The sequence below is a fragment of the Pongo abelii genome, chromosome 6 (assembly GCF_028885655.2).
Source record: "Pongo abelii isolate AG06213 chromosome 6, NHGRI_mPonAbe1-v2.0_pri, whole genome shotgun sequence".
Lineage (NCBI taxonomy): Eukaryota > Metazoa > Chordata > Mammalia > Primates > Hominidae > Pongo > Pongo abelii.
In genome coordinates, this window is record NC_071991.2 from 7,417,661 (window position 1) to 7,444,975 (window position 27,315).

General features: G+C 48.5%; 2 pseudogenes; one reads left to right on the top strand and one right to left on the bottom strand.

Moving 5' to 3' along the window:
* Positions 1–2,161, top strand: LOC134761743 (endogenous retrovirus group K member 6 Env polyprotein-like; annotated as a pseudogene).
* A 14,804-nt stretch (positions 2,162–16,965) lies between these two features.
* LOC129060282 (olfactory receptor 7E24-like) overlaps positions 16,966–27,315 on the bottom strand; it is a 59,019-nt pseudogene continuing 48,669 nt past the window's right edge.

Genomic DNA, 27,315 nt, shown 5'->3' on the forward strand with positions numbered 1-27,315 from the left:
ATGAACCCACCAGAGATGCAAAGGAAGGCGCCTCCCCAGACACAGAAAACCCGCAATCGAACATCATCAACTCGCAGGGTGAACAAAATGGTGATATCAGAAGAACAGATGAAGCTGCCATCCACCAAGAAGGCGGAGCCTCCGACCTGGGCCCAGCTAAAGAAGCTGGCACAGTTAGCTGAAAAAAGCCTGGAAAACACCAGGGTAACACAAACTCCAGAGAATATGCTGCTTGCAGCTTTCGTGATTGTATCAACGGTGGTAAGTCTCCCTATGTCTGCAGGAGCCGCTGCAGCTAACTATACTTATTGGGCCTATGTGCCTTTCCCAGCCTGAATTCGGGCAGTCACTTGGATAGATAATCCTATTGAAGTAGATGTTAATAACAGTGCATGGGTACAAGGCCCCACAGATGACCGTGGCCCTGCCCAACCTGAAGAAGAAGGAATGATGATAAACATTTCCACTGGGTACCATTATCCTCCTATTTGCCTGGGAAAAGCACCAGGATGCTTAATGCCTACAATCCAAAATTGATTGGTAGAAGTACCTACTGTCAGTGCCACCAGTAAATTTACTTATCATAGGATAAGTGGAATGTCACTTGAGTCACAAGTGAATAATTTACAGAATTCTTCCTATCAAAGATCCTTACAATTTAGGCCTAAAGGGAAACCATGTCCCAAGGAAATTCCAAAAGAATCAAAAGACCCAGAAGTCTTAGTTTGGGAAGAATGTGTGGCTGATACTGCAGTGGTACTACAAAACAATAAATTTGGAACTATTATAGACTGGGCCCCTCGAGGCCAATTATATTATGATTGTATGGGCCAGACTCACTCATGTTCACAGGCTCCATCTGTCTGGCCCACTAATCCAGCCTATGATAGTGATTTAACTAAAAAGCTAGACCAGGTTTATAGAAGGCTAGAATCACCCTATCATTGGAAAGGGGGTGAAAAGGGGATTTCATCACCCTGACCAAAGTTACTTAGTCCTGTTGTTGGTCCTGAACACCCAGAATTATGGAAGCTCACTGTGGCCTCATACCACATTAGAATTTGGTCTGGAAATCAACTTATGGGAAGAAGAAATCATAAGCCATATTATACTATCAACCTAAGTTCCAATCTGACAATTCCTTTGCAAAGTTGTGTAAAACCCCCTTCTATGCTGGTTGTAGGAAACATAGTTCTTAAACCAGATTCCCAAACTATAACCTGTGAAAATTGCAGGTTGTTTACTTGCATTGATTCAACTTTGGATTGGCAGCATCGTATTCTGTTAGTAATGGCAAGAGAAGGCGTGTGGATCCCCGTGTCCACGGACCAACCGTGGGAGGCTTCTCCATCCGTACATATCATCGCAGAAGTATTAAAAGGAGTCCTAACCAGATCTAAAAAATTCATTTTTACTTTAATTGCAGTGATTATGGGTCTTATTGCAGTCACAGCTACTGCTGCAGCTGCTGGAATTGCTTTACACTCCTCTGTTCAAACTGCAGAATATGTGAATAATTGGCAAAAGAATTCCTCAAAATTGTGGAATTCTTAGACTCAAATAGATCAAAAATTGGGAAATCCAATTAATGATCTTAGACAAACTGTTATCTGGATGGGAGATAGGCTCATGAGCTTGGAATATCTTTCTCAGTTACAGTGTGACTGGAATACATCAGAGTTTTGTATTACACCTGGAGCCAAGAATGAATCTGAACATCACTGGGACATGGTTAGATGCCATCTACAAGGAAGAGAAGATAATCTAACCTTAGATGTTTCTAAATTGAAAGAACAAATTTTTGAAACATCAAAAGCCCAGTGAAATCTGGTGCCAGAAAGGGAGGCAATGGTAAAAGCTGTTAATAGCCTCACAAATCTTAACCCTGTCACTTGGGTTAAAACCACTGGAAATTCCACTATTGCAAATTTTGTATTAATCCTTGTATGTCTGTGTTCTCTATTGTTATTCTACAGGTGTATCCGGCAGCTCTGGAGAAACAGTGACCAGCGAGAATGGGCCATGATGACGATGGCGGTTTTGTCAAAATGAAAAGGGGGAAATGTAGGGAAAAGAAAGAGAGATCAGACTGTCACTGTGTCTATGTAGAAACGGAGGACATAAGAGACTCCATTTTGAAAAAGACCTGAACTTTAAACAATTGCTTTGCTGAGATGTTGTTAATTTGTAGCTTTGCCCCAGCCACTTGGACCCAGCCACTTGGACCCAACTTGGAGCTCACAAAAACATGTGTTGTAGAAAATCAAGGTTTACGGGATCTAGAGCTGTGCAGGATGTGCCTTGTTAACAAAATGTTTATAGGGAGTATACTTGGAAAAAGTCATTGCCATTCTCTAGTCTCAATAAATCAAGGTCACAATGCACTGTGGAAAGCCGCAGGGACCTCTGCCCTTGACAGCGGTGTGTTGTCCAAAGTTTCTCCCCATGTCACAGTCTGAAATATGGCCTCGTGGGATGAGAAAGGCCTGACTGTCCCCCAGCCTGACACCCGTAAAGGGTCTGTACTGAGGTGGATTAGTAAAAGAGGAAAGTCTCTTGCAGCTGAGATGGAGGAAGGCCACTGTCTCCTGCTTGCCCCTGGGAACTGAATGTCTCGGTGTAAAACCCGACTGTACACTTGTTCAACTCTGACATAGGAGAAAAGCTGCCCTGTGGCGGGAGGGGAGACATGCTTGCAGTAATGCTGCCTTGTTATTCTTTACTCCGCTGAGATGTTCAGGTGGAGAGAAACATAAATCAGGCCAACGTGCACGTCCAGGTGTGGTACCTTCCCTTGAACTTAATCATGATATAGATTCTTTTGCTCCCATGTCTTTTGTTGACCTTCTCCTTATTATCACCCTGCTCTCCTACTACATTCCTTTTTTGCAGAAATAATGAGAATAATAATCAATGAAAACTGAGGGAACTCAGAGGCCGGTGCCGGTGCAGGTCCTTGGTGTGCTGAGTGCCAGTCCCCTAGACCCACTGTTGTTTCTTTCTACTTTGTGTGTGTGCCTTATTTCTTTTCTCCGTCTCTCATCCCACGAGACTAGAAATACCCACAGGTGTGGAGGGGCAGGCCACCCCTTCAGCGAGAGCATGATATGACTCCTAATATCACAGGGGGTTTGACACCAATATCCCAGGGGGTGGACACCCCCCTGGGATGTTGTTCCTAATATCCAGGGGGAGAGAGGGTGATATTACTCCCAATATCGCAGGGGATATAAACCACCCCTGTGGTATTACTCCTAATATCCAGGCGGAGAGAGGAAGATATTACTCCCAATATCGCAACAGGTGTACCAACCGCATGATTTGGTTTTGAACATCCGGGGGGCAGAGGATGATATTACTCCCCGTGTTGCAGGGAGTGTACCCACCCATGTGATACTCTTCCTGATATCCAGAGGGCGACAGGATATTATTCCCAATATTGCAGGGGTTGCACACATCCCTGGGAAACTCTCCCTCATATCCAGAGGGAGAGAGGATGATATCACTCCCACTACCGCAGGGGGCGTACACGGCCCTGTGATACTCTTCCTCATATCCAGAGGGAGAGAGGCTGATATTACTCCCAATATCGCAGGGGGTGTACACAACCCTGTGATATTGTTCCTCATATGCAGAGCGAAAGAGGATGATATGACTCTCAATATCGCAGAGGGTGTATGACCCTCTTGTCATATTGTTCTTAGTACCTTGGGAGGGAGAGGATAAGATTCCATTGAGTATCGCAGGGAATGTACACCCTTCCACTCTGATACCCTTCCTAATATCCAGGGGAAGAGAGGATAATTTTACTCCCAATATCGCAGAGGCAGTACACCCCCACCCCCCACCCCGTGCTATTGTTCCTAATATGCAAGGGGGGAGAGGATGATACTTCTCCCAATATCGCAGGGCTGTTCACATCCCCAGTTACATTTTTCCTAATATCTAGGGGAGAGACAATTAGATGACAGCAAATATCGCAGGGTGTGTCCATCCCTTCCTGATATTGTTCCTAATATCCGGGGGGAAGAGGATGATATCAAATATCAAAGGGGGTGTACAGGTCCCCCCACGATATTGTTCTTAATATTCATGAGGGGAGATGACGATACTACTCGAAATATTGCAGGGGATATTCACAGCCCCTGTGATATTGTTGCTAATATCCACGGGGGGAGAAAATAATACTACTTCTAATATCGCAGGTGGTGTACACCCCACCTGAAATATTGCGCCGAATATCCAAAGAGGGAGAGGATGGTATTCATACCAATGTCAAAGTGTGTGTACACGCCCCTTGTGATATGGTTTGTAATATCCAGGGGGCGGGAGGACGATATTAGACCCAACATCACAGAGGGTGTACACTACCCCTGTGATATAGTCCGTAACTTCCAGAGGGGAGAGGATGATATCACTCCCCATATCTCAGAAGTTGTACAACCCCCGTGATATTGTTCGTCATATCCAGGGAGGCACAGGATGACATTACATCCAATTTCGCGACAGGCGTACACGCACACTGTGATATTTTGCCTCATATCCAAGAAGGGAGAGGATGATATTACTCCCAAGAAAGCAGTGGGTGTACATTACCCCTGAGTTGTTGTCTCTAATATCCGGGGGCGGGGTGGAGAGGATAACATCCCCTCAACTTTGGCAGGTGGTTGGACGCCCCTTGTGGTATTGTTTTTAATATCCAGCGGGGAAGACAAGAATACTATTTTGGATAGTCCGATTCATCCACTCCACCTTTCCGGAACTCTGAGGCCGGTAGGCGGCATGTAGTTTCCATGTGATCCCCGATACCTGTGCCGTCTTCTGTTCCCCAAGTCAGCCACAAACGCAGGCCCGTTATCTGAGCCGATCCGTAAGGGCAGTCCAAATCTAGGAATGAGATCTCAAAGAAGCACACGGGCTAGTTCACGAGCTTTCTCAGTTCGTGTTGGAGAAGCCTCCACCCACCCAGAGTAGGTACACCCAAGAACAAGTAAATACTTGTTACCTCCACACTTTGGCATCTCTGTGAAGTCTACCTGGAGATCTTGAAAGGGGGCTGCTCCATCAGCTTGTATGCCGGACTCAATGGCTGGACCTTGCCTCGCCTTATGCTGTCGGCAGGTTACACACCACACGGCTGCGTCACCGTGTTGGCAAGGGCTGACAAATGCGCGATGTCGAAATACCGGCCTAACAACTTTTGCGGTGATTCCTGACCTAGATGGGTGGTTTCATGGAAAGCCAGTACAACTGTGGCTCCTAGCAGCTGTGGCACAGCTGCTCTCCCATCTGGTAACCCAGTCGATCCTTTCTCCATCACTTGTCCTTCCCTCTACCTGGAGAAAGTCTCTTTCTTCTTTAGAAGAAGTAGGTAGAAGATCAGGTGCCTGAGGGAGCAGAGGGGCTGTGACTGGTGCCCGGAAGGGGGCAGATGCTGCTTTTCCAGCCTCTGAGTCAGCGCGGGAATTCCCCAAACCCACCAAGGTGGAAGCTCGCAGGTGTCCTCTGCGATGCGTAACTGCCACCTTGTGGGGTTTCCATACTGCTTCTAATCATTGCAAGATTCCTTGTTGATATTTTCTGTCTTTTCCCCCAGAGTTCAATAGGCTCTTTTCTTTCTAGAATGCTCCATGCGCTTGAAGCGTTCAAAAGGCATACCAAGAATCAGTGTAAATGTTGACAGTCTTACCTTCAGGGAGTTCTGAGGCCCGAATTAAAGCAATGAGTTCAGCTTTCTGGGCTGAAGTGCCCTGGGGCAACGATCTGGCTTCAACCACAGTGTCCAGGGTTACCACTGCATACCCTGCACATCTCTCTCCTTGTGGCTTGATGAAGCTGCTCCCGTCCACTTACAGTTCCCGGTCTACTGATGCCCAAGGCTGGTCCTGGAGGTCAGGTCTGCTAGAGTCAACTGCGTCCAACACTTGTACACGATCATGCTCGACAGGGCTCTCTCTGATACCGGGAGCAGGGTGGCAGGGTTTAGGGTGTTCCAAACTTCAGTGGTTATATGGGGATTTTCACAGAGCAAACTTTGGTACTTGGTGAGTCTAGCATTCATTAGCCAACAGTGTCCTTTAGTATTCATTAGAGTCAGCACAGCATGGGGGGCTTTTATGTGCAGGTTTTGCCCAGGAGTCAGCTTATTTGCTTCTTGTACTAGCAGGGCAGTTGCTGCCAAGGCCCTCAAACACGGGGGCCATCCTTTAGGAACCCCGTCTAGTTGTTGAGAGAGGTAGGCCACCAGCCTCGGCCAGGGCCCCACAGTTTGGGTGAAAACTCCAACTGCCATCTTTTCTCTCTCTGACGCATACAATGGAAAAGGCTTTGTCAGATCAGGTAGCCCCAGGGCTGGGGCTGCCATCAGTTTTTTCCTTTAACTCATGAAAGGCTTGCTGCTGTTGGGATCCCCATTCGAGAGGTTCCTGGTCCCCCCCTTTGTGACCTCATACAAATGCTTGGCTCATACTGCAAAGCTTGGGATCCACAGTCTACAAAACCCCACAGCTCCTAAGAATTCTCTCACATGCCTTCCGCTCTTAGGCTCCGGTCGATTGCAAATCACCTGCTTTCTTTCTGCTCCCAGGCTGCGTTCCCCATGTCAGATAGTAAATCCCAAGGAACGTACCCGCTGTCGGCAGATCTGAGCCTTTTTCTTGGACACCTTATACCCACAGTCCTCCAGGTGCCGGAGCAGGGCATCTATTCCCTTGGCACACCCGACTGCCATAGGGTGTCCCAGCAAAAGGTCATCAACCTACTGGAGCAACAGGCAGCCTATGTTTCTGGTGGGAAACTTCCGGAGGTCTGGGGCCAACGCCTCCCCGAAGATGGTGGGGAAGTTCTTGAACCCTTGGGGAAGCCGGGTCCAAGTGTACTGAGTAGTGACACCTGACTCCGGATCTTCCCACTGAAAGGCAAACAGCTTCTGGCTCTCTGGGGCTAATCTGATATGAAAGAAAGCTGCTTTCAGGTCCAAGCAGGTGAACCAGCTGTCCTCAGCTGGCAGCAACCCCAACAATGTGTACGGGTTAGGTAGTGTTGGATGGAAAGTCATTGTAGCTTGATGAAGCAAGCGCAAATCCTGTACCGGCCTGTAGTCCTTGGTCCCTGGCTTGGGAACAGGCAGGAGGGGAGTGTTCCATGGGACTGAGAAGGAACTCGAATTCCAGAAGTTCTTAGGTGCTTGAGATGGACCTGGATACCTTGAAGAGCTTCTCCGGGGACCGGGTCCTGTTTTTGCCTAACCGGCTGGGCCCCAGGCTTCACTTCTATGAGTCTGGGGGCTTGGTTGATTGCCAACCCTGGAGGGTTGTCTTCCGCCCCTACTCTTGGCCACCGCTTAGCCAGAGCTGGTCTTCTCTCTTGGCCCAGCTCAGTTAAGAAAAGTCTCTATTCCTCCTCTCGGGGGACCGTAAGGGTCATAATGCTTCCCGTTCCGGGTCACTTTAGCAGCAAAGAGCCGTGCTCTGTCAAAGAGACAGTGGCTCTCAGCTGGCTAAGCAAGTCCCTTCCCAACAAGGGCAAGGGACAGTCAGGCGCGGACAAAAACTGATGAATCACTCTATGTCCTCCTACAGTGCAAGTCCGAGGCAAGCAGACAGCTTGCTTTGCTGAAACCCCCGTGGCTCCGATGATGTCAATAGTCTCTTTGGAGAAGGGGGCGACCGGGGCGGTTACTACCGAATGTTCAGCACCGGTATCTACAAGAAAATCAACGTCTCTACCCCCGACTGTCATTCTGTCCACAGGCTCTTTGGGGACCCTTGAGCCCGGTCTCCCTCAGTCCAAGAACACTTACTTCTGCCAGGTCGAGCTGGGCCCCTTCCTCCTTGTCCGGGGCCTCTTGCTCTGAGTCACCTTGTTTTCTTTTCAGCTGAGGGCATCTGTTCTTCCAATGTCCGATTTCTGTTCAATAAGCACACTGCTCACGCTGCCAACTCTGACAGCCAAGCTGAGTTTCTTTCCCAGGGCCCCCCTTCCCTTGCCTCTCTGGGGGGACCCCTCTGATTGCTGCAGCTAACAGGTCGGTGTTTCACCGGGCCTGACGTTCACTCTCTTTGTGGTTTTCCTTACAGCTTACTGCATCCCTGTTTACAAACACCTGTTTAGCTATTTCTAAGAATTGTGATGTATCCATCCCTGCAAACCCAGCCTGTTTCTGCAGGTTTCTTCACATGTCTTCTGCACTCTGACTGGCTCAAACTACGTGAATCGTGCGCTGATTTTCAGGGCTATGGGGATGAAAGCCAGTACACATACGGTAGGCCTCACACAGTCTCTGGTAGAATTGTGCTGGACTTTCTTCCTTTCCCTGAATAACCTCAGAGACCTTGATAACGTTTGTGGCCTTCTGAGCTCCCCTCTTGAATGCTTCCAAGAGAGCTTCCCTGTCTCGGTTTAGCCTTTGCATATCCTCTCTTTCATTTGGGTCCCACTGGGGGTCGGTTCCTGGTAACTGGGTCCTTCCGTACTCTTGGGGGTTTTGAGAATCAGCTGGTGCCTGTTCCTCTAGCCACTCAGTTGCTGCTTGGAGCACCCTCCGCCTTTCATCTCTGTGAAAGAGGAACATGAGCCACTGGTGGCCATCAGCCCAGGTGGGGTTGTGGGTCTGGAGAATAGTTTGGAGCAAATCAATTCCAGCCTGTGGCTTTTCGGGATAGGACGGGTTATTGTTTTTCCAGTGGAGAAGGTCGGCAGAGGTGAAGGGCTGGTAGAGAAAAACACGCCTGTCCACCACGTGACCATCCTCATCTCTCCCAGCATACCGCTGCTCTCTCAGGGGCATTTGGATCCCGGTTTTGGGTCATCAACCAGCTGCCAAGGGAGGGGTTTCTCCCGAGTCTTCACTTCCTCTCTTGTCTACTCTGGATGGCCTAGGGATAGGCTTGTCTTGCGGAGGCGCAAGCACTGTGGGCTCAAGAGTGGGGAGCCTCTTTCCCTGGGAAGGGGAGGGCACCACTGGGATCACTGGTGCTATCTCCTGCAGTGGACGTTCTGATGTTGGGTCGAACAGAACTTGAGGAGTTGATTTCCGTGGGCGGGTGGAGCAGGATCCTTCCTTAGCTATCTGTCCCTTTGCTACTAGTATTGCTGCTGCCTGCCCTCTTAGCCACTGTGGGGGTTCTAGCACCAGCCGTCACCAGGTGTCTATGTATGGGAACTGGTCTAGGTATCCTTTCCCAGTTCCCTTGTGCCACACCTGAGAAACAAGGGACCTGTCCAGGCTTCCTTCTGACGGCCGAGCCACTTCTAATGTCAGGCAATCTATTTCCCACAAAGCTCTAAGTTCCCCGGTGGTCTGGTGGTTAGGAATCGGCACGCTCACTGCCACGGCTCAGGTTCAATTCCCGGTCATGTTGAACCAAGAAGCGGAGCAGGACGAGCCGCGGACAAACCCCTCAGACACCGGATTCCAGGAGGACCATGTTCCTTTTAATCCTCTCCAGGAGACAGGAGACGCGTCTTAAGAGCGGAGCTCCCCCCGAAGGAAGACAGAGTTCCTGGCCCTTTTCTCAGGGCTTACAACTCTAAGAGGTTCCACCTGAAAGGGTCTTTCGTGGTGGATTCAGAGCACATGTGCTTCGAGTGGGGGTGGGGGAGGTTCATCTTTTCACCTCAGGCCGGCTCATCAGTGGCACCGGCTGGTCTTGCCACTGGCTTCATTCCTCTTGTTTTTCAACTTTTACTTCGTCCTCCTCTTCAGAGACAGGAGACGGAAAGAGAAATGCCTTCTCTCCTCAGGGCGACAGGATGATATGACTCCCAATATCGCAGGGGGTGTACACCCCTCCTGTCATATTGTTCTTAATACCCTGGGAGGGAGAGGATAAGATTACATTGAATATCGCAGGGAATGTACACCCTCCCCCTCTCATAGCCTCCCTAATATCCAGGGGAAGAGACGATAATTTTCCTCCCTTTGGATATTAGGGACAATATCACCGGGGAGGTCTACACCTTCTGGATTCGTGGGATTCATACCGTCCACTCCCCGCCTGGAGATCAGCAACAGGATCACAGGAGGGATGTCCACCCAGTGCGATATTTTCCATCATGTCATCCTCTACCCCCTGACTATTAGGAGTCACATCCTAGAGGGGTGTACACTTTCTGCGATAATGGGAGTCATATCCTCTCCCCCACGGATATCGGGAACAGTTTTATTAATTATTAATATTAATAAATAATAAATATAATAGCAATTAATAGTAATCATCGATATTAATAACTACAGTGGAGACAGTAAAACTTCATGCGGATTAAAAATATTAATGATTACTATTAATAATTAATAGCAATATCAATATTAATAATAAAATAATGATATGCGTCATTAATGTTACTTAAATCCATCGTAAGTGATGTTGGTAATAAGACAATGATTAATAACATTAATAACTAATATTATTAAAAATGACATTAATAGTAAGAATTAATTTTAATCATGCAGAATCCTATCTTTAAAATAATCATTAAAGATTAATAAAGTTCTACTATTAATTAATATTACCATTGATAATTATTAATGGGGCTGATGTTTAATAATTCATAATATGATGACTCCTAATACCGCAGGGGGTGTACACCTACCTGTGATATTGTTCCTAATATCCAGGCATGGAGAGCATGACATTAGTTTTAATATCACAGTAGGTGTACACTCACCCTGTGACACTGATCCTAATATCCAGCGGGTGGAGTATGACGTGACTGCCAACACAGCAATGAATGTACAGCCACCCGGTGATATTGCTCCTAATATTCACGGGAGAAGCGTATGATATTACTCCCAATATCGCAGGGACTGTACACCTCTTCTGTGATATTGTTCCTAGTAACCCGAGGGGCAGAGGATGATAATAATTCCAGCACCGCAGGCTGTGTTCACCCACCCTGTGATATGGTTATTAATATCCTGAAAGGGAGGGGATGATATTTCTCCCGATAATAGATAGATATTACTCCCCATAATAGAGCAGGAGGTGGACACCCACCCTGTGATATTTTTCCTAATATTCAGAGACAGGGAAGTGGATATTATTCCCAATATCACAGGAAGTGTACACCCCCGTGCGAGATGGTCCTTCATGATAATCCAAGGCGGAGGGGGTGATATGACTACATATATCACAGAAAGTGTACACCCCCCAGGGATATTGTACCCATGATACTGGAGGGAAGAGGATGATATTACTTTAAATATCACAGAAGGTGGACACGCCCCACTAATATTGTTTCTAACTGCAACGCGGGAGAGGAGGATATGACACCCAATACCGCAGGGAGTAGAAACACCCCTATGATACCGTTCCTAATATTCAGAGAGCAAGAGGATGATATTCCTCCCAATACAGACGGGTGTACACCCATCTGTGAAATAGTTCATAATTTCCAGAGGGGAGATAATATGACGCACAATATGCTAAAGAGGCAGTGAGTCCACCGCGGCTCCTGGGAGCCAGGGGGGGACTAGGGGGCTGGCTCCCACTCCCCGCCTCGCGGGGGGTGCCGCACCCCCCTGCGAGGGGGCTCCTGGGAGCCAGGGGGGGACTAGGGGGCTGGCTCCCACTCCCCGCCTCGCGGGGGGTGCCGCACCCCCCTGCGAGGGGGCTCCTGGGAGCCAGGGGGGGACTAGGGGGCTGGCTCCCACTCCCCGCCTCGCGGGGGGTGCCGCACCCCCCTGCGAGGGGGCTCCTGGGAGCCAGGGGGGGACTAGGGGGCTGGCTCCCACTCCCCGCCTCGCGGGGGGTGCCGCACCCCCCTGCGAGGGGGCTCCTGGGAGCCAGGGGGGGACTAGGGGGCTGGCTCCCACTCCCCGCCTCGCGGGGGGTGCCGCACCCCCCTGCGAGGGGGCTCCTGGGAGCCAGGGGGGGACTAGGGGGCTGGCTCCCACTCCCCGCCTCGCGGGGGGTGCCGCACCCCCCTGCGAGGGGGCTCCTGGGAGCCAGGGGGGGACTAGGGGGCTGGCTCCCACTCCCCGCCTCGCGGGGGGTGCCGCACCCCCCTGCGAGGGGGCTCCTGGGAGCCAGGGGGGGACTAGGGGGCTGGCTCCCACTCCCCGCCTCGCGGGGGGTGCCGCACCCCCCTGCGAGGGGGCTCCTGGGAGCCAGGGGGGGACTAGGGGGCTGGCTCCCACTCCCCGCCTCGCGGGGGGTGCCGCACCCCCCTGCGAGGGGGCTCCTGGGAGCCAGGGGGGGACTAGGGGGCTGGCTCCCACTCCCCGCCTCGCGGGGGGTGCCGCACCCCCCTGCGAGGGGGCTCCTGGGAGCCAGGGGGGGACTAGGGGGCTGGCTCCCACTCCCCGCCTCGCGGGGGGTGCCGCACCCCCCTGCGAGGGGGCTCCTGGGAGCCAGGGGGGGACTAGGGGGCTGGCTCCCACTCCCCGCCTCGCGGGGGGTGCCGCACCCCCCTGCGAGGGGGCTCCTGGGAGCCAGGGGGGGACTAGGGGGCTGGCTCCCACTCCCCGCCTCGCGGGGGGTGCCTCACCCCCCTGCGAGGGGGCTCCTGGGAGCCAGGGGGGGACTAGGGGGCTGGCTCCCCCTCCCCGCCTCGCGGGGGGTGCCTCACCCCCCTGCGAGGGGGCTCCTGGGAGCCAGGGGGGGACTAGGGGGCTGGCTCCCCCTCCCCGCCTCGCGGGGGGTGCCTCACCCCCCTGCGAGGGGGCTCCTGGGAGCCAGGGGGGGAGTAGGGGGCTGGCTCCCCCTCCCCGCCTCGCGGGGGGTGCCGCACCCCCCTGCGAGGGGGCTCCTGGGAGCCAGGGGGGGACTAGGGGGCTGGCTCCCCCTCCCCGCCTCGCGGGGGGTGCCTCACCCCCCTGCGAGGGGGCTCCTGGGAGCCAGGGGGGGACTAGGGGGCTGGCTCCCACTCCCCGCCTCGCGGGGGGTGCCTCACCCCCCTGCGAGGGGGCTCCTGGGAGCCAGGGGGGGACTAGGGGGCTGGCTCCCACTCCCCGCCTCGCGGGGGGTGCCTCACCCCCCTGCGAGAGGGCTCCTGGGAGCCAGGGGGGGACTAGGGGGCTGGCTCCCACTCCCCGCCTCGCGGGGGGTGCCTCACCCCCCTGCGAGGGGGCTCCTGGGAGCCAGGGGGGGACTAGGGGGCTGGCTCCCACTCCCCGCCTCGCGGGGGGTGCCTCACCCCCCTGCGAGGGGGCTCCTGGGAGCCAGGGGGGGACTAGGGGGCTGGCTCCCACTCCCCAATCGGGGTGTTATTGCTCCACGCTTCGCAGGGTCTTCCCTCGCCCCCTACCATGTGAATCGTAGTATCCGGGGGGGGAGATCGTTGATATTACTCCTCTCATTGCCGGCGTGTATTAATCCATTACTCTTAAACGGTGTTCTCTTCTGCCACTCTTGTTTGACCCCCTGGCACATTATTTTCCGTATTGTGGAAGATGCCACTATTAAAGTCACTGTTGGTATACACCTTGCGATGTTCCTAATATTGTAGAGGAATGTTAATCCTGATGTCACAGGACTCTATACACTCTTGTTTTATTCCCAATATCCTAGCGGGCCTAAAGAAGAATGTCAAAATGTGTGTACACCTTGGGTTGTTTTTGTTAGTCTCCTAATGAGAAGTTACTTCTATTGTCACATGAGGTATGTTCCCTTTGATATGATTCGTAATATGCTAGTGGGATCTCACTGCTTGTGTCACACGGTTTCTCCACCTTGTCAATTTCCTCGTATTATCCTTAGAAGATGTCACTCCTCATATCACAGGGAATGTACACTCTGTGATAATATCGTCATATTCCAGGGAAGTGTTGATTTTCATGTCACAGAGGGTGTACACCTTGTCAAATTTTTCGTTATAGTTTTGTGGGATGTTATTGCTAATGTCACACAGGGTGTACCCACAGTGGTGTTACGTTTAATATTCTCTAGAAATATTACTCGTAAGTCACAGGTCCTGTGCACCCTTTTATATTCTTCGTAATATTCTAGGAAAACGTGACTACTAATGTCACAGGGCATGTAGACCCTGTCATAAAATTCGTAATATCCTTGCGGGAAGTCACTACTAATTTCACAATGAGTGTACACCCTTTGATATTACTCGTATTGTCCTTAGGAGATGTTACTCCTCATGTCCCCGTGCAGTTAGGCTCTCTGATATTGTTCATTATATCCTCGGGGGATGTTACTTCTAATGTCACATGGGGTGTACACCGTGTGCGTCAACTGCCTTTGATATTATTCCTAATATACTAGGGGGCTGTGACTTTGAATGTCACAAAGAGTGTACAAAATGTCACAGGTTGTGTATGCCTTATTATTCCCGATATCCAGAAGGATGTTACTCCTAAGGTCACAGGGGGTGCACAAACTTCGATAATATTTGTAGTCCTATAGGGAGATATCACTGTAAATCTCAGTGGGTGTACACTATGTGTAGACTCGCTGTGATATTATTTGTAGTATCTCAGAGATATTACAGTTATAGCTTTTTGTGTTATAGTAGAGTTATATCTAAGACAGTACAAATAATACCACAGTGGGTGTACCTCACGTGGGTACACTCTGTGATATTATTTGTAATATCCATGGTAAACATTACATCTAATATCACAGAGAGTGTTCTCCCTTTGATATTTCTCATACTCTCATAGGGAGATACTGCTTTTAATGTCGCAGTGGGTGTACACCCTGCGTGTACATCCTGTGATGTACCTTACATCACAGGGAGATCTCTCTCCGAATATCACAGTGTGTGTACACCTTGTGATATTCTTCATAATATCCTAGAAGGATGTTACTCCTAACAAGACAGAGGGTGTACACCCAGTGATATTCTTCCTACTAGCCTAGGGAGATGTTACTCCTAATGTCACACGGGGTGTGCGCCCTTGATATTAGTCCTAATATTCTAGGGGGATGTTACTTTTAAAGTCACAGGGGGCGTTTGTAATATCCTAAGGTTGTTCGTCATATCCTAAGAAGATGTTAATGTCACATGGGTTGTACACCCTGTGATATTACTCGGAATATCTTATGGGGATGCTACTCCTAACGTCACAGGCTGTGTACACCCTGTGATATTATTCGGAATATCCACAGAGATGTTACTTTTCATGTCACAGATAGGGTTCACCCTTTGATATTTTTGATCATATCTTAGGGAGATATGACTTCAAATATCACACTGGGTGTACACCCACTGTGATGTTATTCGCAGTACCCTAGGGAGATATCTCTTAATATCACCGTACACGTACATACTATTTGTGTATGCCTACTGGGATATTATTCCCAATATCCTAAAAATAAATAGGACTCCTAATATCACAGTTGGTGTACACACTCTGATATGATTCCTAATCTTCCAGTGGGATGTTACTCTTCAGGTCCCAGGGGGTTAATACCTTGGGACAGTATTCCTCATATTCCAGAGCAGTGATACTCCTAAAGTCACAGGGTGTGTACCCTCTGTGATATTATTCCTCCTATTCAAGGGGACGTTACTCCTAATGTCACAGGGGTGTGTATCCTCTTTGATATTATTCCTCCTATTCAAGGGGACATTACTCCTAATGTCACAGGGATGTACACCCTGTGATATTATTCATAGTATACCACAGGGATGTTAGTACTGTCACAATGCGTGTACACCTCGGGATATTATTCGTAATATCCTAATGTCACAGGAGGTGTGTCCCCTGTGATATCATTCCTAATATCCTAGACGGATATTGCTCCTAACATCACAGGGTGTATACACCTTGTCATATCATTCATAATGTCCTAAAACCACATTATTCCTCTTCTCACAGGGGGTGTTCACCCTGTCATATTATTCGTAATAGTTTTGTGGGCTGTTACTCCTGATGTCACACGGGGTGTACAGAGTCACACAGTGATACGACCTGTAATATTCTATAGAAATGTTACTCGTAAATCACAGGGGCTGCACCTCCTGTGATATTATTCGTCATATTCTAGGGGAATGTCACTACTGTTGTCACAGGGGGTGGACACCTTGTGATATTACTCATCATATCCTAGCGGGATGTTACTACCTATGTCACAATGCGTGTACACCCTGTGATATGATTTACAATATCCTAAAGAGATGTTACTACTAAGGTCACAATGCATCTACACCCTCTGATATTATTCGTTCTATCCTCGGGGGATGTTACTCCTGTCACACGGGGTGTACTCCCTGTGATATTCTTCATAATATCCTAGGGGGATGTTACTTTTAATGTCACCGGGGGTGTAGATCATGCATGTTCAACGACTTTGATACTATTCCTAATATCCTAGGGGCATGTCCCGCCTAATGTCACATGGGATGTTCACCATGTGTGTACACCTGCTGTGATATTATTCGTAATATCCTAGGGGAATGTTACTCCTGATGGCACAGGCAGTGTACACCATGTGTGTACACTGTGCCATTACTTGTAGTATCCTAGGAGGATGTTTCTTTTAATGTCACAGAAGGTGTACAAAATGTCACACAAGGTGTTCACCTTGTGACATTATCTGTAATAGCCTGGAAGGATGGTACTCCTAATAGGTCACAGGGGTGCAACTTTGATATTATTTGTAATCTCATAGAGAGATATGACTTCAAATATCACAGTGGATGTACACACGTAGTATATACCCTGTGATATGATTCATAACACCCTAGGGAGATACAACTCCTGATATCACAGTGCGCGTACACCATGTGTGTACACCCTTGATATTAGTCGTAATATCCAGGGTAAAGATTACTCGTAAGATTACACAGTGTGCACACCCTGTGATATTTTTCATATTATAGGGAGATATTCCTTCTAAGATCACAGTGGGTGTACCCCATGTGTGTATATCCCGTGACAGTATTTTTTGTATCCTAGGGAGGTATTACTCCTAATATCACAGTGGGTGTTCACCCTGTGATATCATTCTTATTTGAACTTGCTGCCTTTTTTAACCCACACTACAAAGGAATGGAACAGATAAGATATTGAGATTAGACTGTCCTGCCGTACGGCCGCCGCAGGACACCTTTAATATCCGTTTCTCAGGCTGTAGATGAAAGGGTTCAGCATGGCGGTGACCACCGTGCACATCACTGAGGCCACTGCACCCTTTCTGGGGGAAGATGACACATCTGAACTGAGGTACCCCCCAACGCCTGTTCCATAAACTCAGCAAACAGCTGACAGGTGAGACCCACAGGTGGAGAGGGCTTTATACTTTCCCACCTGACGACGAAACCCTCAGAATTGAGGAAACAATTTTAGAGTAAGAGAAAATGGTCCCCGAGATGGGAAGAAAAGCAAACATGGCGGCAGGGAAATACATGATGATGTTATTGGTGAAGGCATCACAACATGCAAGATGGGGGAGTTGAGAAGGATCACAGAAGAAATTCGGAATTTCCACATCCTTGAAGTAGGTCATTAGCAAGGCAATCAAGTGGTGCAGCTGGGAGTCTAAAAGACTGAGAAGAAAAAAAAAGACAACAAAACTAGGAAGCCACAGAAACACGGGCTCATGATGACTGAATGATATAGAGGGTGACAGATGGCTACAAACCGGTCATAGGCCATCACACTCAGGAGCATGTCTCTCTTCCGTGCCTCCAAAAATGGCAAAGAGACATCTGAGTCAGGCAAGCCTGCAGAGGAGATGACTCTGCTGTGAGATTGGATGTCCACAATCATCTTGGGGACCGTGGTGGAGGTGAAACCGATTTCAGGCAAGGACAGGTTGGAGAGAAAGAAGTACATGGGGGTGTGGAGGTGGGAGTCAGCGCTGATGGCCAGGATGATGAGCAGGTTCCCCTGCACTGTGACCAGGCACATGGGCAGGAACAGCCCAGCGAGGACCGGCTGCAGTTCTGGATCCCCTGAGAGTTCTAGGAGGAGGAATAGAGAGACATCTGTTAGATTCTGTGGGTCTGCATAGTTTGGACACCTTTTGCCTAGAAAAGAGTGTTGAAAAATCGGAAACAAATAAACAAACCCCGGCATTGTGTCTGCATTTTGAATAGAAGCAATTCACAAGTCATGTTCTCAGATTTCTGAGCAATCCACACTCAGCAATATTTTGCAGTTCTGACAGACTCAATTGTCTTCTAATGCTTTCATCTTTGATTTCTGTGTTATTCATTTCTTCCTGTACACACCTTAGAGACATTAGATTCAAGAATGTTCCAAGAACGAGATCATCATACATAACAAATTTGTAACTGCTAGAAAATACAGCCTATCTTTTCTGAAAAAAACTACGTAAAAATACGATTCTCTTCACTTGAAGAAAAAGGTTATCCTAATTAAAGCAAATTAAGAACTCAAATATTTTAGTCTAGAAGGTTGATACAAATTCCCTTGATTTAGAACATTTATAAACACTGTATAACAGCTGAGACCATGCCATCTGGAAATGAAATTAAAGTTGATAGTTCATAAGCAGAAAATCATTCCACATGCCAGTTAGGTCCTAGTGATTTCATCGTTATGTTTTCTGACTTTTCTCCTTCAAGAGAGTAATTGCTTCCTCAAATCGGTGGGTCTGGCTTTAAACTTCATGTAAGCTATAACTCCTGTCCTTAGCTTAGGAGGACTTAAGAGTTTTCATCAGAAAGTTTGGCCGGACGCGGTGGCTCACACCTGTAATCCCAGCACTTTGGGAGGCCGAGGAGGGCGGATCATGGAAGTCAGGAGATCAAGACCATCCTGGCCAACATGGTGAGACCCTGCCTCTACTAAAAATTCAAAAACTTCACCTGGTACGGTGGCACGCACCTGTAGTCCCAGCTACTCAGGAGGCTGAGACGGGAGAATGGCTTGAACCTGGGAGGCAGAGGCTACGGTGAGCCGAGATCACACCACTGCACTGCAGCCTGGGCAACAAGAGCAAAACTCCGTCTCAAAAAACAAAAAACAAGAGGGATCAAGTAAGTCAAAGTCACACTTATGACAGCCAATTTTTGTGAACCAAGGAAGCGTCAATTCAATAATTAACATAGATTTTTACTTTTGCTCTCTCCTCTATGCCAGGCAAGATATAGGCTCTGGGGAATTATTAATTCAGCTTATTAAATCTCCCAGTTCTTTTCAATACAGAGAATATTTACATGACAAAACTTAAGTTAAAAATATGTTACAAAAAATACTGTTATGTGATGCTGTTTTATTTATGAAACCACCTAATTGCTCTAGGCATCTTTCAAAAATTTCAACTTACCCCGAATTTCAATTTACATTCAGAATATCATCCACATTTTTGTCTTTTTTCAGTTTTCACTGAATGAACGGAATCACCATCTTTTTTTTTTTTTTTTTTTAAGATGGAATCTCTCTCTGTTGCCCAGGGTAGAGGGCAGTGGCACAATCAAAGTTCACTGCAACCTCCACCTCTGAGGCTAAAGTGATCCTCCCACCTCAGCCTCCCAGGTAGCTGGCAGTAGAGGCATGCATCATGATACCTGGCTAACTTTTATAAAATTTTTTTGTAGAGATGACATCTTGCTATATTGCCCAGACTGGTCCTGAACTCCTGGGCTCAAGCAATCCTCCCGCCTTAGCCTCCCAGAATGCTGAAATTACAGGTGTGATCCACTGTGCCCTGCCTCACTGAACTTTTTACATCATAAAATTATCTGCATTCTGTACATTCCTTGAGCGCATAGACACACTTTTTCATCACTGGGGACACATTCCTACTATAAGGCTGAGAAAAGAGAAGGGAGTTCAATACTTACTGAATAAATGTAGGCATAAACCTCACTACCTGTTTCAAAGGCCTCATTATTTTCTTCTCTAAGATAGAGTCACTTTGCAGTCATTTACAGATTTCTCTTTAAACACCCGTGGAGCCTAGAAATAGGGGTAAGTGGCTGGACTCTCAGTTCAAAAAGAATGCCATGCTTACCTTGTACATGCTGTAGCACTGCTGCGGCAGCGAAATATAAACCTTGTCCTGCAAACACGAAAACACAGCACACATCTGAATTCAAGGGAAAATCAATGTCCACTGGATAGACGGCAAAGGTACACTGACTCTTGGCCAAACAGTATAATGTTTATAAACTTGGTCCCACCATAGTCGTGTGCTGAAAAAAAGTGTTTCTGTTCTTTTTTTTTCTTTGAGATGGGAGTCTTGCTCTGTTGTCCAGGTTGGAGTGCAGTGGTGGAATCTTGGCTCACTGCAACGTCTGCTTCCCTGGTTCAAGAGATTCCCCTGCCTCAGCCTCCCGAGTAGCCGGGATGACAGGTGTGTGCCACCATCCCTGGCCAGTTGTTGTAGTTTTAGTACAGACAGGGTTCCGCCATATTGGCCAGGCTGGTCTTGAACCCCTGACCTCAAGTGATCGGCCCACCTCACCTCGGCCTCCCAAAGTACTAGGATTACAGGTGTGAATCACTGTTCCCAGCCAGAAGTGTTTACATTCTAATTTGTGAATCAGTAAGCCTTAGTAGAGGAGGGCTTTCAATATAGATGAAGAATAGAAGCTATTAGTGAGATAGGGTGCATATATATTTTTAAAAGATTGTGCTAGTGTAAATGATAAACATAAACCTTTGCTATATACCCCGAGAAACTTCCGCAAAAGCCACCTAGTTTAAATCCGACCAAGTAAGGCATTCAACATACTAATCAATACATTTAAAAAAAATAAATAAACAAACAATGACACATTACCAACAACTCCTCCTCTTGATATTCAATAACTTGTTTCCATCTTTACTGTTTTTCAATTATAGGATTCCGAACAACCCACAAAGTTTGATATACTCAATTTATACAATGAATTCATTAGACCATGTTTTTTATTTTGCCTTAGTTTAAAAATTTTGAACATGCGACAGCACCAGACACACAGCTTCTTAAAGCAGCCCCAAGAACGAATAAAGCAAATAGGAAGAACTTGATTTTAAAATTGCAACCAATTTTATTGTAATTTTATTTGGATGCAACAGCCAGAGAACTTTCCTAAATTCTGAATAGCAAAGATCACCCGTAACTTCACCATACAATTTCAGAAAGATACACTGTGTATGTAAATATCATGACCATCCAGAAATTTCCTTCTGGTTCATTAAAGAACTGTCTGTTCTTCTGTGTATGTAAAGATTTTGCAGGTTTTGATGGGCTAAAGGTCTTACAAAGGTGAAAAAATTATCTTTGGGACAATTCTCCAGCAGCAGTTTTAAGAATTCACTGAACTCTAAAAGGCACGCTTAGAGGTATTACCTTGTAAACTGTACAATGGCTTCACACAATCCGACATTTCTAATCTTCTCTCTTCTCATTCTTTTTCTTTTTTCTTTTTTTTTTTTTTTTGGAGACGGAGTCTCACTCTGTCGCCCAGGCTGGAGTGCAGTGGTGCAATCTCCGCTCACTGCAACCTCCGCCTCCCGGGTTCACACCATTCTCCTGCCTCAGCCTCCCGAGTAGCTGGGACTAAAGACGCCCGCCACCACGCCTGGCTAATTTCTTTGTATTTTTAGTAGAGACATAGTTTCATTTTGTTAGCCAGGGTGGTCTACATCTCCTGATCTCGTGATCCGTCCGCCTCAGCCTCCCAAAGTGCTGGGATTACAGGCTTGAGCCCCCGCGCCCGGCCTCTTCTCTTCTACCTCATTTGGATGATAAAATCAAATCTTATTTTCCTCCTGAAACTGAGGAAAGAGAAGCACATCATGAAGAGAAACATTTCATCTTAGCTACTGAAAACGCTAAGTTCAGTGTCGACCTCTTGTGGCGCACATGCTAATGACAAAACAAAAGAAAAACCGGTTTTAGAAAAACAGGAATTGTAATTCTGGCACTTTGAGAGGCCGAGAAGAGAGGATCACCTGAGCTCAGGAGTTCAAGACCACCCTGGGCAACACCGTGAGACTTTGTCTCTATTTAAAAGAAGAACAGGAATTATCTCATCATTGTGCAAATACTGCCCACCAGTCAGAAAGGCAATTTCGATAGTCAATAAGTCACATCTGAAGTAGCACCAGGTAATTTTTATGAAAACTCAAGTCTCCAGATTTCTTTCCTAGTGCTAATTTGTAATACACCAATGCTTGTAAGAAATAAAGGTGTGCACATCTGCAGACACATAGCTCCCTGAAAATTAAATCCAGCCAGTTCCCAGGCATTTGAACTGACGAGTTTTTTTTTTTTTTTCTTTTTCATTTTCTGGAGATGGGGTCTCTGTCACTCAGGCTGTAGTGCAGTGGCCCAATTACAGCTCACCTGCAGCCTCCATCACTTGGGCTCAAGCGATCCTCTGTCCTCAGCCTCCTGAGTAGATGGAAATACAGGTGCGTGCCACCACGCCTGGCTCATTTTCCGATTATTATTTTTTTTTTTGGTAGAGCTGGGGGTCTTGCTATGTTGCCCAGGCTGGTCTGGAACACCTGGCCCCAAGTACTCCTCCCATCTCCGCCTCCTAAAGTGCTGGGATTACAGGCGCGAGTCAGGGCGCCCAGCCTGGACAGTCTTTAAAAGAACTCTGACTTGCTGGTAATGAAACACAGCTCCGGACATCCTTTGAGAAAGTCGCCGTCCCCACCTCAGAAAAACCACCCACACCCACACCCACACCCCCACACCCCCACACCCACACACCCACACCCCCACACCCCCACACCCCCACACACACACGCCCCGGAATTAATTTCCTCATTTCGGTGAAAACTTTTACAGGGTCCTCCAGGCTTGTATCATTTGAAGGCTAGCGTCTGCCACTCTGCTTCCACGCTTCTAGTTGGGGACTACCCACTTAACAAAGCCAAGTTCAATTTTTAGTTTCCCAGAACTGACGCAAAGCAAAGCGCAAACAGCCTCAACGTGGGGTGTGGAGTGATACCAGACCTGACGGGGCTTTATTCCACAGACAAGCGTGGACCCAGGACCTCAAGCGGTCCCCGCCTGCTGGCAAGACCCCGCCGCAGCCCCCCGCCCGGGCTCGCAACTGGCACAACGCAGGCTAGGTCAGTGCCGCTCGAGGTGGGCAGAACCACAGGGCCACCTCCCCGGGGAGCACCGACGCCGCCCCCTCCGCATACCTCTCCTTCCCGCGGCCAGAAGCGCGGGTTGTAGATGAAGAAACTCAGCAGCGCCGGCGGGAACTGCTTCTTCTGGGCCGCCCAGGGCCCGCTCCCTGCCCTGGCTGCCGCTGCAGCCATCCTGGCCCAGCCCCCCACCTCGGGAGCCTCCCACAGCCGCCCACAGACAGCAGCCACCTGCTACAACATCACACTTCCGCCTCCCTCGCCACCACCCCGGAAGCGATCACCGCTGACCAGGAAGAAGAACCCGCCTCGCAGCGTCGTCTTCTGGCACGCCAGGGTGGCCTTGTTATGTTTCCTGGCCGAGTTTGTTTTTTGCTGGCTCGCGGACTTTTCTCCTGGCTACAGGCGAGGGTTTCTCGTTTCAGGAAAAACTCAGCGGGGCACTGGCTTTTTTTGGATGGGATCTCAGTTTGTCATCCAGGCTGGAGTGTAACGGCGGGATCTCAGCTCACTGCAACCTCAACCTCTGGGACTCAAGCAATCCCCCTGCCTCAGCCTCCCAAGTAGCTAGGATTACAGGCGCCCGCCACCAAGGCCAGTTATATTTTTTGTAGAGGTGAGGTTTCTGTTGCCCAGGCTGCTCTCGAACTCCTGGCTTCACACGGTCTTCCATTTCGACCTCCCAAAGTGCTCTGATTATAGGCGTGAGACACCACCGCCCAACCTGCTGTTGTTTTGGTGGTATTGTTTTTAATTTAATTTAGAGACAGGATCTCGCTTTGTCACCGAGGTTGGAGTGCAGTTGTGCCATCATAGCTCAGTGCAGCCTCAACTCCCAGGCTCAGACGGTCTTCCCACCTCAGCCTGAGGAGTAGCTGAGACCACAGGCATGCACCACCATGCCCAGATAATTAAAAAAAAAAAAAAAAATAGACAGACAGATAGATAGACAGACAGATGGTAGACACAGGGTCTCACTTTGTTGCCCCAGCTGGTCTCGAACTCCTGGCATCAAGGGATCGTGCTGCCTCTGTTACTGGATGGAAGGTCTTGACCGTGGATTGCCCAGGTTCTTGGCGTGTTGAACAAAGAATTGAACAAAATGCACAAAGTAACAAAAGATCAAAGCAACGAAAAGAAACAAAAGAAAAAACCGGAGTAAGGAAGAGACAGATTTATTGAAGCGAAAGTACAATTCACACAGCATGAGCGGGATAGAGCAAACGGCTCAATAGCCCACATTAGGATTTTTATTAAGCTGGAAGAATTAGATAACGCCCCTAGGTGCCCGTTAGAGGCCTCCGATTGGTTACACCCTCTGAAGGATTGGCCTGTGACCAATCAGAGGCTGAAATGGAGACTTGCGCACCACCACCCCCGCCCCCGCCGTCAATCAGAGGCTGTCACCCTCCCCCCTCGCCCTCCTGCCCCCGCCGTCAATCAGCCTCTGATTGACGGGATGCACACGTGGCCTCTATGCTGCCTAATCTTGCCTAGAACTGGCTGCATCTGCTGTTCTTTTGTTTATGCCTTAAGCCTTGGTTCCCCTCAATCCCTGTTCTGCCTCACCTGGCCTCCCAAAGTGCTGGGATTACAGATAGAGCCACCCACACCTGGCCCATTGTTTTGCTTTTAGTTTATTTAAAAAGTATTTTATTCTACGACAGCACTTTGCTCCGTTGCCCAGGCCGGAGTGCAGTGGCCAGATCATACTTCACTGTAGCCTGGAACTCCTGGGCTCAAGTGATCCTCCCACCTCAGCCTCGCGAATAGCTGGGACCACAGGTGCATGCCACCATGGCTGGCTAATTTTTAAATTTTTCGTAGAGCTGGGGTCTCACTAAGTTAACCCAGGCTGGTCTCGAACTCCTGGGCTCAAGTGATCCACTGGCCTTGGGCTCTCCAAATGCTGGGATTATAGGCATAAGCCCCTGTGCCATGGCAGTGTTTTTTGTAGAAGGAACTGTAAAGACAAAAAGGAAGCGTCATTTAGAAAGAAACAAGGCTGGGCACGGTGGCTCATTCCTGTAATCCCAGCACTTTGGGAGGCTGAGGTGGGTGAATCACTTGAGGCCCGGAGTTCGAGACCAGCCCCGTCTCTACTAAAATACCAAAAACAAGCCAGGCGTGGTGACACATGCCTGTGATTCCAGCTACTTGGGAGGCTTGAGGCAGAAGAATTACTTGAACCCAGTAGGTGGAGGTTGCAGTGAGCCAAGACTGCACCACTACACTCCAGTCTGGGCAACAGAGCAAGACCCTGTCTCAACAAAAAAAAAAAAAAAAAGAAAAAAGAAAAGAAACACATTTCGGGGCAGATGTGCATTCCGTTTGGCCCATGAACATCATCTACAGGGTCCTTGTTTGAGAGACCTCAAGTGGCCATTGGATCACCCACACCTACAAAGCTTGCCCCTGCCCCCCATTCCTTCAGCGCAGGTCTGGAGGCAGATGGGGCACTGTGTGTGCCACGGGAGCAATATCAGAGGTGGCAGACTCCCCAGAGTGGCTGTTCCTGGACCTTGTCGCCTGGGATTCCCTTGCCTTTGAGTTGTGTGAGTTGTGGCATAGTTGGGATGGCTCGTTACAGTTATTTGCTATTTGCATTCACGCCTTGGCAGCATATGGTTTGACCAAACTCAAGAAGACTTTGGTTTAGATTGCCTCATCTGTCACATATTAAGATTGGAAGCAGAACCACTTCCCTTATCCAGCCTGGCAGAATAGACCACATTTAAGGAAGTGATGAGTTGGAATTTGGACTTGAGACACATCTGGGTACATATCCACTTTTGCCATTCACAGACTGCACCAATCTCCTTGCACCAGAGATAGAGACTCGCTCGTCTCTATCTCTTATTTGGAAAATGGCTAATAGTAAATTCCCGAAGTGAGAATCTCACTTGAAGAATTAAATGGGACTATGACTGTGCATCAAGTATCAGCACCTAATCACTATTTTATAAACGATTGCTACTGTTCCTTGCTATTGACTTTCCCAATTAGCTTGCTCTAGTGCATGAAATTATTCCATGAGAAATACATGTTTTGGCTGGGTGTGGTGGCTCATGCCTGTAATCCCAGCACTTTGGGAGGCCGAAGCTTGCAGATCACTTAAGGTCAGGAGTTTGAGGCCCAACATGGTGAAACACTGTCTCTACTAAAAAATAAAAATAAAAAAATAGTCCTGCGTGGTGTCAGGCGCCTTTAGTCCCAGCTACTCAGGAGGCATAGGCAGAAGAATTGCTTGAACCCGGGAGGTGGAGGTTGCAGTGAGCTGAGATAGCGCCACTGCACTCCAGCCTGGGTGACAGAGAGACTCTGCCTCAATAAATAAATAAATACATAAATAAATAAATAAATAAATATAAATGAAGTACAAGGTGCTATATAAGTGAGTGTGATTAATATTTTATAGTATGAGTCACAGTTTCTCCCAGGATACCTCTGTGTCCCTGTACATGTTTGCCTCTCCCTTCCTCCCACATACAATTCGTTGCAGGAGGCATCGAAAGAGGGAGATGACCAAAAACAAAATGAAACATCCAGAGATCAAAGAAAAGAATATGCTTTTACGGTTTCAAAGTTAAGGATGCAAGAACGCTTAGACATCAATGCATCTGCCTCACCAAACACAGTCCTTGGGTGTGCACGCGTACGAGGCAGGAGTGGCAGTGATGACAGACACCCACATAGGTTTGGAGGTCTCAGAGGAGAGGGTGTGTGTGTCTTTCTCCCTGGGGAAGCTGGGGGAGGTGGTGAGCTTTGCAGAGTTCCCCTCTGGGTCAAGCATGGTTCAGTAACAGTAGAGTAACCACGGAACAGGATTATCTCGGTGAGAAATCCTTATTGGTTCAGGAAGAAGCTGAATGATTTACTTGTGCACAGAAGGAATTCAGAGAAAGCCAGTGCTGAGAAGCCTCAAGGTCAGGACCAGGAGGAGGTAGCAGTGGCCCCTCAAGACCACCAGAGTAGAGAGGATTGAGGATGACTCTCCGTTCACTATTCAGACTGAGAATACTCCAGTCCCGTCTTGGGCCTCGACTCTCCCCCAGCCTATGGTAAGAAGGGAGAAGAGGTTGCTTAATTACCTGACATAATTAAGATTCTGATACCCAGCACAATGGGAATTCAAATCAAGTTCCGTTATACAAATAGAAGTTAGATGTTTTGCACAAAGAATTTGCGAAGTCAAATTCCAAAGGAATGAGCTGTGGGAAAGACACATTTTGGTGCTGGAAAGGGAGCTCCATTCCAAGTAGAAAGTCACAGTTCCAGCCGGGCGCAGTGGCTCACGTCTGTAATCCCGGCAATTTAGGAGGCCAAGGTGGGCAGATCACTTGAGGTCAGGA